The sequence below is a fragment of the Leptonychotes weddellii genome, chromosome 7 (assembly GCF_054177405.1).
Source record: "Leptonychotes weddellii isolate Sample4059 chromosome 7, ASM5417740v2, whole genome shotgun sequence".
NCBI lineage: Eukaryota > Metazoa > Chordata > Mammalia > Carnivora > Phocidae > Leptonychotes > Leptonychotes weddellii.
The window spans coordinates 118,668,811-118,689,468 of NC_138375.1; the positions used below are offsets into that span (position 1 = coordinate 118,668,811).

The window sequence follows — 20,658 nt, forward strand, 5'->3', positions numbered from 1 at the left end:
GCTGTGAATTGTGCAAGACTGTTGAATCTCAGATCTGTACCTCTGAAACAAATAATGCAATATATGTTAAGAAAAAAAAAAAGAAGAAGAAGAAGGTAGCGGGAGGGGAAGAATGAAGCGGGGGAAATCGGAGGGGTAGACGAACCATGAGAGACGATGGACTCTGAAAAACAAACAGGGTTCTAGAGGGGAGGGGGGTAGGAGGATGGATTAGCCTGGTGGTGGGTATTGAGGAGGGCACATTCTGCATGGAGCACTGGGTGTTATGCACAAACAATGAATCATGGAACACTTGATGTAATGTATGGGGATTAACATAAGAATAAAAAACTAATGATGTAATGTATGGGGATTAACTAATGATGTAATGTATGGGGATTAACATAAGATTAAAAAAAATAAATAAAAAAAAAGAAAACATTTTTATAGAATTATACTATTCAAGACTACATTCTTCATAAGAAGTACAGTATGGTGTGATCCTGCTTCCTATTTTCTAACCAGACTTTTGTGCTGGGCATCCCTTTTGCCCTGCTTATGTCTTTCCCAATAAACACTGACAGATGTTAAGTGACAAAGATTTTTACGTTAGGAAAGGGAATAGAAATTCTGTTCAGAGTTTTTGTTTTTTTTTCCACATTAGAGGAGCAGTATTTTTCTCACAGTGTTTTCCTATTTGCTACTAACAAATAGGAAATTGGCATAACCGAAGACCGCCCATCTTGTGAGCACCTGGACCATAATTTATAGTCAGAAGCATCAATTCAAAGCAGCAGAGAGATGCTTCAGTAATTATGAAATCTTGTGAAACTGAAATAGGCAATTAGTGTATTTCCATTTTATTTTTTAATTTTCATGGGAAACTCAAGTGTATTCAATTTCTTCACTTGCAATTATAGGGCTAATTAACGGGAATTGGTGGTGCTCTGTGTATGATAATGACACTTAGTTGTGGGTTGGAAAACCAATAAAGAATTACAAATGAAATTAAATTCAATATGAAAACAGCCATATTGAAGAAGGGGTGAGAAGAGCAGCTAGCAACTTAAATATTAAACAGCTACACAGAATATACATTTACAGTTGCCTGGACATTTATGAGCCAAGTACCCAGTTATTCATTGGAACATTAATTTATAGTCTGACAAACATTAAACTTTCACAAACCTAAACTATGGCTGAGATTTATTTTCCAAAAATGTGCTCAATTATTTTGGGGAACCTATACAACATTAAACCATTCAATCATGCTTTACTGTGACAGATGCTTGGAACCAAAATACAAAGAAATACATCCTATGTCTCTGATACCACAATTGAGTTAAAAAAAAAAAAAAAAAGCAGATACATCAACATCCATAATCACACATATTTTCAACCTCTACTCTGAACATTGCTTTTACCTCCTTGTCTCCTGGAACCTTCTTGAGGAGTGGCTCTTTTCTTTCCTAAAAGCTCGGTACCATCAATACAGAAGGTAGGTGTCTTAACTACCACTGCACATATTTCCCCTTTCCCCCCAAAAAACACCCAGTTGTGAATTTACTGTCACCAAATCATATCTACTGTATCTCCTTGTCACAGTCAACTATGGCAACTCCAGATGATTGCTCCTCAATCCTTTTAAATTTTAGTGTCTGGATTCCTGTAAATATACTCAAAGCCGTCATAATTCTTTGTAATATCAACATCCAAAAAATTAACCTCTCAATACTCTGGCCACTCAAATCCTTAACTTCTGCACCTCTAATAATATGGTGATCTTATCACCACTTTACTTCAGCCCTTCATGCCCAAGCTCCACTCTATCTTATTAACCATAAATGCAACACACCCACAATCTCAATTTCCATAATCCCATTCTATTACCATCATCTTCTATCATTCCAACTCACTCTGGTACCACCACAATTATTCAACTCCTGTAGGACCAAGAACTGACTGACCTGATGATTACTTTGCTTATGTTCTTAATTTCCTTTTTACTTAGCTTAAAATCCATGGTCCATTATAAGGCTTATCATAATAAGCCTAACTACTAAGTTTAAACTACTGTCACTTTCTTGAGTCATTCATTTTTTAAAAATGTATCTATAAATACATCCAACTCTGCACTTACTACATGCACAGTTGAATAAATGGGAGAGCTACACTTCTTGCCACTTGTCCTGCTGCCAAAACTATCATCATCTCCTGGATTAATGGATTCCAGCTTCTTGCATCACCTCAGTAGGGTATTTTCAACACATCATCTCCTACTACTTTCCTCCTTGCTCGCTACCTACTAGCCATACTAACCTTTTTGTTATTCTCAGAATAATCCAGACACAAGCCAGGGCCTTTGCCTTCGCTTTTCCCTTGGACTGGAATGCCCTTCCCCTAGAGCCATATGGCTCACATTTTCAGGATGGATGGCATTTACAGTATCATAATATAGAAAAGGGACTCAATAAACTGTTTAGAGAAAAGATGGCAAGAGCACAAAGATGGTCAGTGTTAAGTTAAGAAGTGTGAAAACTAAAGCCAAAACAATCAAATAGAGGATGAAAAGCTAATGTCCCATCATAGCTCTGTAAGGATCTCTCTAATTGGCAGATATATCCTTAAAAATATAGATGGATCCAGGAGGATATAACAATCCGATCTTAATGGTAATTAAATATTTCAGTCATACAACTGACCACCTTCATATTTCATGTTTTCTATAAAAATATCTAATAGTTTGGATTTTCATGTACCTTTCCATTCCAATACAGGATGGACTACTCACTTTAATGTTTATGCCCCTCTGCTAAGTGCTCTCTTTACTCATTGTTTGAGTAAGTCACCACTGTTATTATAACTTAGCATCTCAGGCACTGGCTTACAGGCAAACAATGTAGTGATCATTGATGTATATACGTTGGACTTGATACTGTACATAATATTATTTTAAAAAGATGTATTTATTTATTTGAGAGAGAGAGGGTGGGGAGAGAAGCAGACTCCCTGCTGAGCACAGAGCCTGACATGGGGCTTGATCTCACAACCCTGAGATCATGACCTGAGCTGAAATCAAGAGTTGGATGCCTAACCAACTGAGCCACCCAGGTGCCCTATTGTACATATTATTTCTAATTAATAAACGGCCCTTTCAGCATCAACTTCAGTGAGTTTATTTTGTTCCAAGAAAAGACTGCTTATCAATATCAATATACTGACTTCATGTTGGTGTTCACTGACAAGACATGGTCCAGCCACAGTAAGTCCCCAAGTAAAAGCCCCTTTCTAGGGTCTTGTGTGTAGAGGTCCCTTTTAGTGCCTTCTGCCTCACCACTCACCGTGATGTATTTCCATTTCAAAATGACAATGAATGTGAAGAATATCTCAAGAAAAAATTTCTACACTCATCATGGGATGTCAGGCTGGCACATACTCTATTGAATTTATGGTTTATTCCAGCAGAAAATGATCACATAGCAAAACGACACTTTAAAATAATACATTTGGTCTTAGAGCGTCATAGTTTTTTGCGTGGAAGGTAACAGGGTTGAGGTGGAGGTCAAATCTAAAGAACATAAATAATTCCAAATTTACACCTAAAAATGACATTATTTCACCTAGTTACTCAAAGACATTGGTTTCCTTCCCATCTCCCTCCTGATTATATACTATGAACAACTTGAATTCTCCTAAGTGCACATTTCTACCCCCAAAAGTTTGTTTTATAGAAATAGTCTAGATCCATGCTTTTATTTCATAGCTATTTGAAAAAAGTGGTAAAGAGAACAAAATTTCATTATCTTAAAGCGTCACACAATTAGAAAATATTTAAGTACCCACTGTGTGCGAACCATTCCACTACATTTGTAAAGGATATGACAATTTTTCAAATGGTCTCTGCACTCAAACCATATTATAAAACAGAAATATAGAGACATTTCTAGTAAAAATATAGAAAGTAGTAGATTCATAGAGAAATCTACAGAATACAAAAAGACTATGATACATAAAAGGAAGACAGCTGTTTTGCCAATGGAATCAGAGAAGGCTTTAGGAAAGCCCTCCTTGTGAGTTTTAGCAAACGACAATGTAACAACTTTAGTAAGGAACCATTTGCTGTTCACGGCCACTATAACCTGTGTTGTACAAAATGCATATTAGAGCGATAAAAATAAAATGAAAGCAGGACGACAGACCTAAGTGTTAACTCACAAAATTCTCACACGCTGATGAAACACACTTCTTCTATTAGTAGGTCACTGAAAAGGAATCTAGCACCCTGGTCTGGCGGGCAGGAGCCCAGGCACAGGATGAAACCACACCCTTCTGAACGTAGCCACCATCGACCTGTGACAAACCCTGGATCCTGAACGGAGTGGAGAAGGGTCAGGACCATGAAGGGTGTCTAGCCCTGCATTTTAGACCTTTTCCTGTCCTGAAAGTAAGCCTGCATATGCAGAGATGACTCCTTATTTTCTTCAGGGAAAAGTTAGATTATACAATGAAAATCACCTAAAAATGTCAAAGTGCTTATGCAAGTTAAATACAAATGATAAGAATAAAAAGTAGACTAGGTAAGGCTTTACCTACCCGAGGATTGGGTGAAATTCCTGGAGTGTCAAGGAAAGCTCTTTTTTGGTTTTTCCCCACGTTGTTTTTGGGGTGGTCAAGCCCTACTGTACCAAACACCCAAGTTCCATTTTGTTTTGAGAGTGGAGCGGTATAGAAATAATATCAGACTTTACAGTAAGGGGTCCTGAGTTCAGATTTCATCTCTGCTGCTAATTAGTTGTGGACCGTCAGACAAGTCACTTAACTTTTAGGCTCGTTAGTTCTCTTATTCAAAAGGAAAGGGGCTGACCAAGAGGTTCCTATGGCCCCACCATGCTCTGTCACTTTGGGGAGTAGCAAAAGATTATACTCAGAGTGTTCCGAAATAATACCCAGCATAGGTGTGTATGAAATCAACAGGAATAGGAAATTTTGGTCAGGAGCTCAATAATTACCTAAGTATTCTCTAAAATATAATCCAAGAAAAAAAGTATAAACAGGGATATTAAAAAGGAAGTAATGATTGGAAGAAACCTCCCACAGAAGCACAGAAAAGGCTGGTTTGAGGAAGTAAAGAGAAATGAGGGCAAAGACTCATGACTTTTTTGGCTGGTGCAGTCTCAGGGCATGGCATGTCCAATTTTTGGTTTATTTTCCATGGTGGAAGCCGACCTTCGTGAACTCCACACAACTGTCAACAAGCAACCTCATTTTACATGATGTGCCTTAAAATTCCTGTAATCAGAATTTCCTAGGAAAAGAAACAGATGAAGGCCCGTTGACCTGTAGAGTTTTTGTTTGTTTATATTACCATTAGACAGAAAGCTGAGAGGTACTACTAATTCTTCAGTGAATATTCAAACATTGTTAATAAAGGACTTTTACAAGCCAGTTCTAAATGTCAAAGTTATTAGCCAGCAACGGAGTTCTTCCTTCAAAGTGAATTTATTCTTTCAAAAATAATGAACACTAAGTTCTTCTTTTAAAGGCAAACCCAAACAACCATCACAAAAAAAAAAAAAAAAAAAACACACAGATTTTTAAATAAATTGAATTGTTCTGAGGCATTTGCATCTGTTGACTCAGTAGTAGCAAAATAATGGACTTCTTCCAGATGATTGAGTTATAGAAAGCAAGTTCTGTTCACAAGCAAATGCAGGAAATCTTTCTGCACAGAGTCAAGAGGAGAAGAAATAGAAACTGCTCTTGCAAGCCAATATATGCAAAGCATAAAGTATACATGGATTCCTGACTGCTCAAAATAAAAATATTCCCCCTAGGCAGCTACTCAGAGAGGCATTTCCTTAAACGTGACACAAAGGCAGCCTCAGAAGAAGGGCAAGGAAAGCAGTGTTTCGTAGGCAGAACGATGATTTGATAACCTCTCCAGGTTTTCTCTTTTCTCTTGGTAATGACTTTGTTTGGACTTAACTTTCTAGATCCTGCACATTACATGGAAGAATTCTGGGAGAGCCCTTGCCCTTGGGAACTCTCTCAAATTTGATTCTAGGTGAAGATTTAGACATATGCATATTTAAACATCATATATTCATAATGTAAAACGTGGAGTCAATGAATAGCAGACAAGATTTCCATCTGTTTCCCAAATTAAGTAGAATTATTTGAACTGTTTTCTAAATTCTTAACATGTGTCACTGTAAATTTGCTTCTGAAACATGCCTAGAGCAAGTAAAGAACATTTCAAAACCACCTCCTTTCTTCCAAACACAAAACGAATGGCCAGTGAAGAACTGGAACAATAGATAGAGCTCACCTCCAGTCCGGGCTCAGCCACTGTATAATCATGTGCAAATTCTGTAACCCAATGTCAGCCTTCATTTCTCCATGTAAATTGGACCCTATACCTGGAGTGTCAAGGAAAGCTCTTTTTTGGTTTGTGACAGGGCAGCTGCAGGAACAGGAAAGAAGGTGTTAAACACCTGGAAAGTTTCTGACAAAGTGCGCATACCTAAAAATGATCACTAATAATACTAGTAGATAGGAATATCTATCAGTGTATGGGCTAATGATGGAAATATTTTTAAACATAAAATTGTCTCCAACCCAAATGACAAGTCAGTTTTTCCCTAAGTCTTCGTTAGCTTACCTCCATGTTAATTTGCCAAGCCTCCTCTAACTCCTCTTTCTGTAGAATCTGAACAGAAAGACACACTTAAGGGTGATTTCTTCTAAAGTCACCTTCAAGTAATTTACTGTTAGAAACCTCCTACTCAGCATTCACTTCCCTAATTACCCAGGAAATGAAAATAATAACTTTAGAAAAAGACTGGATACCCTCCTTTAGGTATTTAATACAACAGTAACAATGACAGGTTCTCAAGAGTATGAATAAAGAGGGGGAATTCAGGAGAAAAAAGGGAAGAGAGATAGAAATTCCTACACAAATGTATGTTTGAGATGTCTCAACAATAATAAATCAGATGCAAAATGCTTTAGTATAGTGGAAATTAAACCACTGAAACACATCCAAAATTGTGCATAAGTATTAATGAAAGTAGCGCTCCAAAGGCTATTTTAAAATCACACAGCTCATTTATTTATGCTGAGAGTTCTTACTTTGTTACTTTTTTTTCAGCTCTTTCCCCACACCCCAAATCAAATACCTGATGAGTTCCAGGCCAGTAGACAATTCACCAAATTATTGCTCAGATTATTTGAGTATAAAAATCTTTTAAAGTTATGCTGTTTCAAAAAAGTAAGAAAATAAATTTAAACATAAAGAAAACACAAACTCCTAGTTATAAAATAAGTAAGTCATGGGGATATAATTTACAGGCATGGTAACTATAGTTAATATAGTGTATTGCATACTTGAAAGCTGCTAAGAAAGTGGGCCTTAAACATCCTCATCGCAAAAAAAATTAAAAAAAAAAACCAGATGTAGTCATTTAATATAGACCAAGTTCTATTGTTGAATCTTAAGAAATTTTGAAATGCAAGAAAGAAAAGAATGCTAAAAGGAACCACACTCAACAAAACCCAGGAACTATTTATTATCTCCTGAATGCAAAATTATTTTTAAGTAGAAATCTGTTTTTTATTTAGGCACTGACTCCTAACTGAAAAAAATCTGTATTTTCTCAACAGGCTTTAAAAAAATTGGATAGTGAGAGAGGAATTGATATATATTTTAAAAGTATGGTCATTATTTATTTCAGTCTGATATATAAAGAGCTTGAACAACTTATTCACTGGAAAAAACTCTTCATAAACTGTCAAATAGGCAAATTATAAAAACAAATATCATATGTGCATACCTCTAGGCCTAAGATTTAGAAATTGGGTTTCTAGTTTGTAGAAAGATGGATGTCCTTGTAAAGTACTTTCATTTCTTTTTTTTTCTAAAAGTGTGGCTCAGGTTCTAAATTTAAGTAACAAATACAGCTACATACATGAATTTTAAAGCTACAATTCACTACACATTACAGTTTTCTTCCCTCTTATAAAAGTTCCTTCTGGCATACATATTCATTCTTTTATGTGAATAAAATTAATTTTGTATTGATAACTGTTCTGAAAATTGTTTCACCTTTGAAAAACATGGTAACATTCTGTGCTACTCCTAAAATCTAGTAGGAATTCCTAATTTACAGAGTAGCTGCACTAGGCAGAAAAATGGCCCCAAAATATATTCACATCAAGTTCCTGAAACTTATGAATGTTAACCTTATTTGGATAAAGGGTCTTTGCAGATGAACTAAATTAAGCATTGGGAAATGACATCATCCTGAATTATCTGGTTGGGTCCTGTATTAGTCATTAGTCAGGGTTCTCCAGTGAAATAAAACCAATATAATATATATAAATAGAGAAAAATAGAGAAAGAGATTTTAAGGAATTGACTCATGCAATTGTAGGGGCTGGCAAATCTGAATCCATACAGCAGGCTGGAAATTCAGGTAGGAGTTAATGCAATCCTGAGTTTCAAATTTGGAAGGCAGGCCAGCATGCTAGAAACTCAGGCAGGTTTTTTATGTTACAGTCTTGAAGCAGAATTCTTTCTCCAGGAAACTTCAGCTTTTGTTCTTGAGGCCTTCAACTAATTGCATGAGGCCCACCCACATTACTGAGGATAATCTTGAAGTCGACTGATTACAAATGTTAATCACATCTACAAAACACCTGCACAGAAACATCTAGACTAGTATTTGACCAAACAACTGAGCATCATAGCCTAGCCAGGTTGACACATAAAATTAACCCAGGTGTCCTTAAAGACACACAAAAAAGAACAGAGAGAAGGCGGCCCTGTGAAGATAAAGCAGAAAGCGACGGCCACAAGCCAGGGAAGCTGGCAATAACCAGAACCTAGAAGAGGTGAAGAACAGATTCAGTTCTAGAGCCCCAGAAGGAGTGCTCTACTGACTAACACCTTTCGATTTTAGAAGCCTGGCTTCCAGAACTGTAAAGAGAACAACTTTTTTTTACTTTAAGGCACCTAGTTTGTGCAACATATTATCACAGCCACGGAAAACTAATTCAGTAGCTATAAATAGAAAATTAATATCCACCTCATTTCAGAAAATTACTTTTAGCCATTTAATCTAAACTTCTTCTCATGTAATTTTATGATATGATGATATGATTTTTCTCATCCCCTGTCCATTTTTTATCTCCCCACACCTAAAGGATAATTAAATAGTGCAACATTTTTTAAAGCAATGAGCATCTTGCATCTAGATCTGATAATAAAAAGTAATTTGATCAATAAACCCAGATTGTTAAAATACAGTGTTTGTATGGAAAAGAAAATCAGAAATTAAGGATTTCATCTTGAGTCATGACAGGAATGGAAAAGAAGGAATATAAACAAGAGTATTCCATGGTGGTAGAATAGAAGGAATATAAACAAGACCTACTTAAAGGAAGATCCACCAAGATTTAGTCGCCTACTGAATGAATGGAGTGAAGAGAAACTGATTCAAATATGACTAAATTCTTGGGATTGGGTGATGAGGAAAACAAAGGTACATCTAAAAAGGAAGTTCAGTAGAGGTGCTATTCGGTTATCTGCGCTCAAGTAGGTAGAGTAAGGGGAGGGTTGGGGGAGATGATAAGTGGAGGGAAATAAACATAAATGAGGACTTAAGTTTAGAGTATGTTCAATTTGAGGGGGTGGATAAACATTTTGGTATGAATATTTTCATCAACAGAGAGTTAACGCTGAAGAAGACACAAAAAGAAAGCAAGCCAAGAATTATAGACAATTCCACTATTAGTCTTTTTATATTTACATTAAGGGGCATTGTAATTCAATGAATGTAAAAGTTTAATGTGATTTTTTTTTGCTATTGGCTCTGAAAATGAGTCCAAATACTCCAAATAGCATTCCTGAACTATGCTATTAATGACAAATATTATTGTTATGGGATTACTGATAACATTTTTCCTTCTAAAAGGAGCACATAACGTACTTGGTACTTTTTATACTGAGCCACCCAAAGGAAGGAAAATATTTTAATTTCAGAAAACAATGATACCAGTAAGAAGAATCATTGTCTAATTATTGTGTTTCCTACTAGGAATTGGGGAAGTTATTTAGTGATCATGTATGACACAGGATGTCATAACTGTAAGATATATTTTACAAAGAGCTTCAGAAATAATTTCATTTTATATAGTCGAAGAACTTCAGCTTCCCCTAAATTTCAGGTGATTTCCTTTAAAGGAAAAACTAATAGCAAACACATACATAGTGCTTCCGTAGAGTAGGCATTGTTCCATGTGCTTTTGGTGTATTTATTCATGTGGTCCTCTTAACAATCATATCCAGCAGATAAAATTATTATTCCTAGCTTATATATGAGGACATTGAGCCAAAGCGCAATTAAGGATCTTGCCCAAGGGGCGCCTGGGTGGCTCAGTTGGTTAAGCGACTGCCTTCGGCTCAGGTCATGATTCTGGAGTCCCGGGATCGAGTCCCACATCGGGCTCCCTGCTCGGCGGGGGGGTCTGCTTCTCCCTCTGACCCTCTTCCCTCTCGTGCTGTCTCTCATTCTCTCTCAAATAAATAAATAAAATCTTTAAAAAAAAAAAAAAAGGATCTTGCCCAAGACCACACAGCTAGTAAGGGTTTAAGCCAGGATTTCACTCATGATCCAAATTACTAAACTATACTACTCTATGCAATGCTCGCTATATACAAAGGCTGATACTCACTTTAGCAGAATGTAATAGGTATATGTACACTTAGGTTCTTTTTAAAAAAATTTATTGAAGTGGAAACCAGCTATAAAACAAAAATACCAATTATGAAAGCCAAGCTTCCATTTATCCTTTGCTTTTCTACTGAGATCAGTGAAGATTTACCTTTGGTTCCTTCTGAAACTCCCTTTCTTTCAAAGGAAATTTTGAAATTTCCTTTTTTCTTACACAGTGCTATAACCCAACTCTATCAAAGCTCTTTAAGCAAAAGGAAAAAAGCCCAACGATGGGAACCACAATAAATGGAATGCTGTCATTTTAACAAACGGGTAACACATTTTAAATCAAAGCGAACACTCAAAGCTATCAAATGAATTGCTCAGGTTTTTCAGGTTTTTTTTTTCAACTTTTGTTTCTGACGAACCAGAACTTTCTTTAACTGGCTGAGTCAGAGAGTTTAAGAGCCAAATCAATGCCATCAGATACTTTCTGGGTCAATGAATTGCATCCAACCCAGAGAAATTAGGATGTGCAAAGGAAAGAAATTACAGTATGAGGTTTTCAAGGCATGTCACACAAACCTCAATCCTTAGGGCATTATAGGCATTCCCCTCTTCTGCTAAGGAGAATCTTAATAAGCATCAAATTTGAGGCAACGTTCATACTTAAGAGCTCAAAAGGGAAAGAAAATCAACATCAATTCTCTTCACTTTTTCACATCTTTCTACTGGCATCATTTTTATCATAACTCGTTTCTTGGTGTTGGTGACCCATTCCCTTACAATGACAGCTCTGCAGGTGATGGACAAAAAGGTCAATGCCATCATCCTGCACGGGCTCAGACACTGAATACATCATCTCTTCAAAATGTCCAGGCCTCACTGGCACCCCGCTTGGAAAATTGGGTCCACTCACACAACGGAGCTTCTGGCTATTGCCACCGTGCTACCAAGCTCCTGGGCGAACTCTCTTCTGGGACGTGCAGGGAGTGTGCAGATATGTCTAGGTGCCCACGTTTTCTCATCTGCTTATGCTTACTTTCTTCCCTTAAAGATTATTTGTTTCCATGAAAACAAAACAGCTCAGCTAAGTAGCAGTTGAAGAAACTCTCATGTCTCTTCCAACACTTCATTAGTATAAAGCAGCCAAGAGCTTAAGATGTTTTCCAGTTGCTCCCAACTCTTATTTCTAAATCTATGAGTGAAAACCTCAGCTTCCAAGGAAAAATCTATACTCTGTAGTATTAACAGATATATTTAGACACTAGAGTTACATATCATAAGCCAGAGAATGGAAACAAAGATCTTATCTTGATAACACTTTTGTAGACTGCCATATCCATAGCTAAAAATGACCGTTTTGACAAAGGCGCAAATACTAAAGACCTACTGGGAGAGAAGAGGACACGTTAAAAATACACAATTGTTTGTCAAATAGTATTATGTGACTCACATTCAGAACAATCACTGAAGATCTCGTAGGTGGGGGTCAGATCACAAGCTACACTTGACTTTCTCATCATAAGGTCCTACAACCGACAGAATATGGAGACCCACAGGCAGACATGCTCCCAATAAGGTGGAAAGTAGTGATAACCAGATTGGAGTAGCTGAGTAGTCTTCCGAGTCCACACACATACACTTGGCATGAGAAGGAGCTCCATCTCCATTATCCACCCACCCCTTTGGAGCAGCAAATGCCTGAGGTGGCTGACTGCACTCAGGAGGATCAGAAAAAGTCCCCACACCCAGAAGACAAACTAGTAGTATATTGCCCAGCAGAACAATCTAACATTTCATACAATCACTGGAGTCTGGGTATAATAAAATGCTTCAGTAGTCACATAATATTAACACCTAGCATTTATTAATACTAAACATTGCATTATGCTCTTAACATTAAGAGTGAATACTTAACTGAGTGGGTAAGGGAAGGGGTAAGGTGGTAGGCTGCCTTCCAAAAGCTTTGTATATATTCATCTAATTTTCACAAAAAATGAGGTAGGGATAGAACAACCTTCCTTTCATACATGATGAAACTGAGGCAGGGAAATGTGAAGTCATAGGCCAGGCCATGGGGCTCTGGACTTCATGCTCTTAACCACTTCACTAGACCTTTTCTTGAGCTAACAAAAAAATCTCAGTTACAAAGGTGAGCACACAGGCAAACAACACCTTGAAAAAACAGGTAATAAATATTAATATATATGGAAACTAAGTTAACAAAAAATCTGCTCAAGAATTTAGATTAAGTATAATTAATGTCATCAGGGAAATAAGAGGCTGTAACATCCATAACAAAGAACGGACTAGTTTTCAGAGAAATGACAAGAATGATCATTGACATTTAAATCTCAATGGACCAGCTGAATAAGAGAACGGGCACAGCTGAGAAACAAACTAGAATGAACCAAGGGATCCTCACAGAAGCAGTTGAAAATACAAAGACATAGAAAGAATTAAAGGAAAGCCAAAAGACATTGAGGACTGATTCCAATATTTGACAATAGGCCTTCCAAGAAAGAGAGAATAAGAGACTAAAACGAGAACATGTAAATAAAACAAAATGTTCCAAAACTGAGAAAAGTTTTAGATTCTCAGATTTAGAAATCCTAGTGAACGCTGGGTAAAGTGAGTAAAATGGACACATCTTGACACATTATGACAAACTTTCCAGATTTCCCTATTTTTGTCACCAACATTAATATTCTTCCAATCACCCAGTCTCCAAATGCAATGCCCTCTTTAATTTTTCTTTTTTCTGACTGCTATTGACTGAATTATGATGCCCACAAATTTAAATGGGGAAGCTCTAACCCTCAATCGGATGATTTTTGGAGATGGGGCTTTGGAAGGAAAATAGTGAGATCATGAGGGTAGAACCCTCATGATGGGATTAGTGCTCTTATAAGCAGAGACACTGAAGAGTTTACACGAGCTCTCTCTCTCTCTCCACTCCCCCCCAAAATAGTGAGAAGGGAGCTGTCTGCAATCCAGGAAGAGCGTTTCTCGCCAGAACCTAAATACACGGCAATCTTATTGCGGACTTGTAGCTCCAGAAATAGGAGAAAACAAATTTCTGTTGCATAAGCCACACAGTCCGTGGTATTTTGTTAGGTCCGACCAAGCTAAGACAGTGACCATACTTATTCGTTATTCTAGGGCTCTTCCCGTTATAAAGAGCAGAAACTCACTCAGGTCAGTACAGAAGTCATTATAAAGACACATGAGGTGATACAGGTGATTGGAATCACATGGAAGTTCACAATCAAAAGACTTCATAAACCTGGTCAGGAACTGGAAGACAGCTCTGGAACCAAGGCAGTAGCCATGAATCTGAGAATCATAAACATGAGCAATGATCATATTATTAAATACTCAATTCTATTCTATGGATTCCTGTTACAGATCTGCCTACTTGGTATTCCTACCTCCAGTTCACTAATTCTTGTCTCTCATTTTATATAACTTCCCCTTAATTACAGTTCTTGCTTCCTTGTTAACTGAGTTGCTGTGACCCATTTTGGTCCTGACTCTGTCTCTGCCCTCAGTGTCTATACCATCCCTTTGCTGCTTAAAATCAATCACATCCTAGCTTTGGTTTTATTTAGTGTTCCTGTAGCTCTATTCTCCTTTAGGAGGCAGAGTCTATAAATAGTAGCTATTTTTCCTTATACAACAAACTCTGTTCTAATTCCTCAATTTAGTGAGAATGTCTCCAAATGGGAATACATAAATTGTTGAGCATTTCCAATCTTTAGGATATTTGCCTTCCTCTGAATTTATAATATTTATCATTATACTTGCCTGTTAATCAAGGGTTTGCTGTTCAATTCACAGTTTGTTGGCTGTCTTTCATAATTACTAAATTTTTATGTTGTTTACTTCTCATGGTTTATAGCTTCTTGTCTCTTCTAGGCATTCCTTCTAGTACTGGAGCCTTTTCCATTATACTTAAAACTTACGTGTTTATTGATTCAAATCCATTTTCTCAGTTTTATCTAGCTTTGAGAAAATTTAAGTGCTTTGGCTTTTCCATTTGTAAAACAGGTATGGAAAGGAACAATCAAAGCCTGTAGATATCAGCTGATTACAACACTGAAGTAGTATTAAGGTGCAAAAAGCCATGACTGAAGAGGTAGGCTCCCTTAGAGGCCTAGAAAAAACTTCCCCACGACTGGTTTTAGCACTTCTTGATTAGACAGAAGTCTCTGTTTTTCCTTTGACTAAAATCCATGCTTATCTTCTTCATAGTAGAGGAGTCCAGGGGGAAAAAAAACTGTTATTACTGATGGTGAACTGGTGTGATCAATGCCATGAGACCAATGCCTTGTCCCAAAATATTTCTTGGCAATATTTTTTACTGATAGTAGTTCCAAAAGCAAAATCTCCACACGGGCTATTATATAGTTAATAGTTACACAGTTAATAGATGGAGAAGGTACTCAACGCCCCCTTCTCCCCACCCACACATACACTGTCCGTAGGAACTGCATCCTCACACTGGATGAACCAACAGGAGTCATGACTGCACCACACAACTGCTTACTACTGGTCACTGGTAGATTACTGGATGGATTCTAGAGCCAAGCTTGGCTGATCAGATTTATCCCTCCTTGTAATGACAGATTTGGGTGAGAGGGAACCCAGTAGCTCTGTGTATGGGGCTACACCATGCAGAGTGGGGGGGTTGGCAGTGACAGTATATGGCAGTGTCCATGAAAGCTCACCTGCAGAGAAAAAGGTACGGATGACACACATACATCCCGAAGAACAAAGAGGGGCAAAGTAACATTCTTGGTTTGCTCCACCCTAATCCTTTAGTATATCCCGCTTTTGCTTTCAAATCTTAATGCACACAGTTGTTCTCACTTCTCCTCCCAAACTTGCCCTGAGAGGTCAATGTTCTGTATTGACATTTACACCACTTGTCATCTCCTCTGGCAACTCTAATTCTAAATCTGGTTTTTAAGTCCATTCACAGTTTACCACAATTTGCCTCTCTGCCCTTAGCTTCTCCAAAATGTTTCGCCAGTTGTGCATTACATCTCTCTTGATCTCGGTCCCCTGAATGTGCCTTAAATGTAATCTCCATCTTTGCCCATAAGTTTGTCCCTTTCTTCAAATGCTTGATTCTGGCTTATCACCCCAGCTAGTCAAGCTTGCCCTTCTCACAGGAAATGACCCTGTCCCACCCCCTAGGTATTTATGACAAGCTAGGACAGTTTTCTAGATAATTCTTTTGGGTCCTATTACATACATCCACGTGGTGTTGGTTTTCTTCCCTAGTATGTAATAACTTGATTGCACTGTAAACACTGAGGGCTCACTGTGGGATCCCAATCAGTGGATTCAGTAAGATATGTTCCCTTTCTTCTCAAAAACATGTCTTTCTGTGATTAGGAAAGTAAAGTAGGCTAGAAAACATCAAAATTTAGTGCAATCCTGTAGCCAGAAGTATAGCATCTAAAGAACTTTAGCTTCTTTTTAAAAAGTTCTAGAGTGATTTGACAAACTTACTGTTTTTGGTGATTTTCAATAATACTCCTTATATTTTACTTACAAAATCAACATGTGAATATATCTTTACCCTAAAAACAAATTCAAGTGACACAGAACTGCACAAAATATAACATGAGGCCTCCCATCATGCAGCACCCCAATGCCCTTCCCCATCCACTCCTCTCCACAGAGGTCACCACTGTTAAGAGTTTGATATACACTGTACCAGATGTTTTATTGAGAATTTACTTGTATATATGAATTTGTTTTTATTTTGTTAACAAAAATAAGATCTGGATGCCTGGATGGCTCAGTTGGTTAAGCGACTGCCTTCGGCTCAGGTCATGATGCTGAAGTCCTGGGATCGAGTCCCGCATTGGGCTCCCTGCTTGGCAAGGAGCCTGCTTCTCCCTCTGGCCCTCCCCCCTCTCATGTACTCTCTCTCTCTCTCATTCTCGCTCTCTCAAATAAATAAATAAATCTTAAAAAAAAAAAACAAAAAAAAAACCAAAAATAAGATCTTACTCTACAGTATTCTAAAATTTATTTTTTTCTGTTTAAGAATATATTGTTCAGTATTTACTCAAAGAAAATGAAAACATTAATTCAAAGAAGATATATGCAACCTTATGTTTATTATTGCATTATTTACAATAGCCAAGATATGGAAGCAACCCAAGTGTCCATGGACAGAGGAATGGATAAAGAAGATGTGCAGGGGTGTGTGTGTGTGTGTGTGTGTGTAATGAAATATTAGCCGTAAAAAAGGATGAGAAATTGCCATTTGTGACAACAACATGACTGGACCTAGAGGGTATTATGCTAAGTGAAATAAGTCAGAGAAAGATAAATAAATGTGAGATCTAAAAAATAAAATAACAAAAAAAGCAGAAACAGATCCACAAATACAGAGAACAAATTAATGGTTGCTGGGGGTGAAAGAGGCAAAATGGATGAATGGGAGTAGGAGATACAAGCTTCCAGTTATGGGAGGAATAAGTCAGTAAGATGTTTACACACAATGAAAGGTACAGCATAGGGATTATAGTTGGTACTCTAACAGATGGTGGCTACACTTGTGGTGAGCACAGCATAATATAACATACAGAATTGTCTACAGAATTGTCAAATCACTATGTTGTACACCTGAAACTAACTTAATATTGTGTGGGGCGCCTGGGTGGCTCAGTCGGTTAAGCGACTGCCTTCGGCTCAGGTCATGATCCTGGAGTCCCGGGATCGAGTCCCGCATCGGGCTCCCTGCTCGGCAGGGAGTCTGCTTCTCCCTCTGACCCTCCCCCCTCTCATGTGCTCTCTCTCTCTCAAATAAATAAATAAAATCTAAAAAAAAAATATATATATATATATATGAGAACTGACACACTGAAGAGGGAGAGGTGGTTCTAGAAGGATGATTATCTCACTTTTATGTCTCTTTCCCTAACCTCTATCTGTAAGTCAGCTACAGAATTCCTGAACTAGTAGAGAAGCTGTTGGGAGCAGGTGGAAATGAAGAATTGGTGCATATTGGACTATCTGAGTATTTGGACAGATAGGGTGAGTGCATTTTCTTTGGTGTGAATGTAGAACTGGACCAGATATCCTTGGTGCAATGATCAGAATCCCACAATTCCTAAAGAGCACTTGACCTAAAGAGCTCCATGGATCCCAGACAAAGAAGGTACACCAATCTGTGTGTGTGATTATACATCAATCTGCTCATGATCTCCAGGCTCCCAAAGCATCTCCAGGATCCTGTTAACACTGTGGTTCAGGGGCACCTGGGTGGCTCAGTTGGTTAAGCGACTGCCTTCGGCTCAGGTCATGATCCTGGAGTCCCGGGATCGAGTCCCGCATCGGGCTCCCTGCTCGGCGGGGAGTCTGCTTCTCCCTCTGCCCCTCCCCCCTCTCATGTGCTCTCTCTCTCTCATTCTCTCTCTCTCAAATAAATAAAATCTTTAATAAAAAAAATAATTTAACATTGTGTGTAAACTATCCTTGAATAAAAAACACATATATATTATCTTTCTATGATAATACATATAAATATACCATATTCTTTTTAATAACTATAATAATCACCCTAAGATAGATGTATATCAACTAGCACAAATTATTAACTTATTGATGAACATAAAAAGATAAATACATTGTGGTGGTTTCATATGTTAGCTGAATTTGGTGACAATACTACCAGTTGGGTTTCTTCAAGCCTTGATGACTCTTCCTTGCCTATCCATAACTATAGATGAGCGTCAATATCAGCAATGAGCCTATTTACAAAAGCCAAGGCCAAATTCTCATTCTCTTGACTGTGAAGACAGGTTCTTATCTAGAATTTGAACCCAAATATGGGTGATTCCAATGTCCATGTTCCTTTCATTTTATCAGGTTTCTAGTTTTAAAACATATTTTTTGTTCCTAAATGTTAGTGCTTATTAAATCTTCTGTAAAGAGTAAAACTGTACTAGCTATTGTGTAATATTCATTAAAACTATTACTTCTCTAGAGATTGTTGGTATTTCAAAAGAGCAAGTGGTTAAATCAAGACTTTAACATAACAATAAATTGGTATTCTTGGTGTAGACAGCATTACACTTTCCTCTCGTTGGCATATGGAGTCATTTATAAATGCCCCTTTTAACTATAACATATTGTCTGAAGATACCACAAATGAAATTTAAATCGTTTAAAACAGGAGAACATAACAAATGAAAGCTGATTTGAATTACTCTCACAAAATTTGTAACAAGAGGTAATAGAAGATAATTGACACAAAACCGGTAGCTCTTGTATAATACAACACAAGAAAGGAACGGACTAGCCAAAAAAGCAGCCCTTAAATACAATCCTGCCAGAGCTGCATGTGTATTCATGTCTGTGGAAGAGCTAAACAAAGTTCTACAACATCACGTGGCTTTGTAGTAATACTTTCGTTCTTAGTGTTCAAATATTAAGGAGACACAGCTCACATATCATATCCACAAAAGGTTCTCTTAGGTGCCTTTAAATGATTGAAGAAATAGTCTTAAGACACAAGGTTCTACTTTGAACTGCTCTGACAAGGCATTCAAATAAATACAAACCATAGAGAAACTGGACTATCCAACCAAGAGAGCACAAGAAAACTAGCTTACTCTCCCACCGTGCTAACTTTATGGAGCAGAAGAACTTTATTTCCTCCCATCTGTGAACTCTTAAGGAAGAGGCATGGTAATGGACAATCTCAACTACGGACATGGGATATATGTAGGAAATGTTCTATCATTGATTGATTGCTGGCTGTTGAAGAGAACCATCCAATTATGCTCTAATTAATAAGTGCATCAAATAGCATTTTACACCATGGAATTTACAAAGCAAATCCTAGTGGAGGAGTTTATCCTCATTCTTTATCAGTTAAGTAAGCTTCTTCTGTAACTAGAGTACTTTGACAGCCCCTCTTTCAATTAAAAAAATATATATTCAGTGTCACATAAAACACCTCAAAAGGTTTTTCCCAGAAGTCTAGTTAGACTTCCTAATGTTTGAGGAGCTGCTACATGGTAGACTTTGACTCTGGATGACTTGTAAGGGAACATCTGAGAATGATTTCTTGTTCTTTTTCATGTCATGCGCCAGCTATCTGTAGGCAAAATGTAAGCGGCCACATCTTTAACAAATTATTTTCTTTCAAAAGAGAGCGTTGTACTTTGCAAGTATGTTCCCAGCTAACAAAGCGAGAAGCTCTGGTCTCTGTCAATGAAAGCATTTAAAAAAGATTATCTTCTTGGCGTGATAATTTCTTCCCAACCATGAAAAACCAAAATTCGCAATTCTGGCCAGATAAATGTCATATTTTAACTTTTATTTAGAAACTCTACGTCAAATTCTAAGGTGAGAGTTTAGAGATTTATTAATATATCTCAAAACTTAGGGCCAGATTATAAATGCTGTCAATTATGTAACCATGATCCCATCTCTTTTCCTACAATTTTGTGGAGGGGAAAACTAGGGCTGAAGAGTGGCTTTGGCTCACAATCCAAATCTTCATATCTATCCTCATCATCTTACTCCAATACTGAGAGAGGCTTAGGGAAGAGAAGAACTTGGAGAAAAGGTAAATAACAAGAGCAAAGAAGAAGAAGAAGAAGAAGGAAAAAAAAAAAAAACAAAACAGAGGAGAAGAGACCGGAAAAAAAAGGAGAAATGTGCCAGGGTAATTCACCAGATCTGGACATGGTGTGTTCCCTAATTGAAGACAGGAGCACACTTAGAGGCCTGCAGAGAGAAGGCTCTGTCTCAGCCCAGTTCTGCCTGGACCACAAGCTGTGCTCCATACATTTGAGGGGACACAGAACGAAAAGAATCATATCTGCTGAAGTAATTATATGCGGAGTAATCGTTTTGCAGGGACACGCATTGAAAATCATAAGCTGTAAGAAAAAACAAGGATGACAAATTACAAAATACATAGAAA

At 37.5% G+C, this 20,658-nt stretch overlaps 1 protein-coding gene across 1 annotated transcript in view; it reads right to left on the reverse strand.

Annotated features, from left to right (window-relative positions):
- Positions 1 to 20,658, reverse strand: part of CHSY3 (chondroitin sulfate synthase 3) — a 223,870-nt gene that overhangs the window by 103,597 nt on the left and 99,615 nt on the right. The gene's annotated exons all lie outside the window — the stretch shown is intronic.